The 544-nt window shown below is 62.3% G+C and overlaps 1 protein-coding gene across 1 annotated transcript in view; it reads right to left on the bottom strand.

Moving 5' to 3' along the window:
• Nucleotides 1–544, bottom strand: part of LOC102037694 (short-chain dehydrogenase/reductase family 9C member 7) — a gene marked incomplete at its 5' end in the record, with an annotated part of 1,571 nt that overhangs the window by 375 nt on the left and 652 nt on the right. The gene's annotated exons all lie outside the window — the stretch shown is intronic.

Raw genomic sequence — 544 nt, 5'->3', positions numbered from 1 at the left:
GGCGCCAGGGGGAGCTGCTGCCCCGAGGCGGGCAGAGACCGGGGGGGAGTTTGTGACACCCCCCAGGCGTTCTGTCATGGGCACAGGGGAACCTTGTCTTTGCTCCAGGGACCCTCTTGGATCCCGAGACATCCCTGGGTCCCGGGATCCTGGAATCCCCCTGAACCTCAGTGCCTCGGGACCACCCCAGATCATTCTCGGATCCCGGGACCTCCCCGAATCTCAGTGCCCCAGGACTCCCCTAGACATCAAAACCCCAGACCGTGGGGCACCCTGGGACCTCCTGGACTGGTCCATCCAGAGCTCCTTGAAACCCTTCTTCCCCTGGTTGCACACCCACGGGCTCCAGCCCTGCCCATAATCCCAACCCACCTGAAGTCAGCGTTTCACAGCCTCTCTGGGGAAAATGTAACCGGGAGTAAATACAGAAGTAAAACGCAGCCAGAGGACAGTGGGGAGAGCAGGGGAGAGCTCCGGGGGCTGCCACAACCGTACCTGAGGCTGTCAGAGAAGGCTTCCACGCCGTACTTGGAGATGCCGCAGG

Source organism: Geospiza fortis, unplaced genomic scaffold, assembly GCF_000277835.1.
Source record: "Geospiza fortis unplaced genomic scaffold, GeoFor_1.0 scaffold82, whole genome shotgun sequence".
NCBI lineage: Eukaryota > Metazoa > Chordata > Aves > Passeriformes > Thraupidae > Geospiza > Geospiza fortis.
This window is presented reverse-complemented; position numbering and strand designations above follow the sequence as displayed.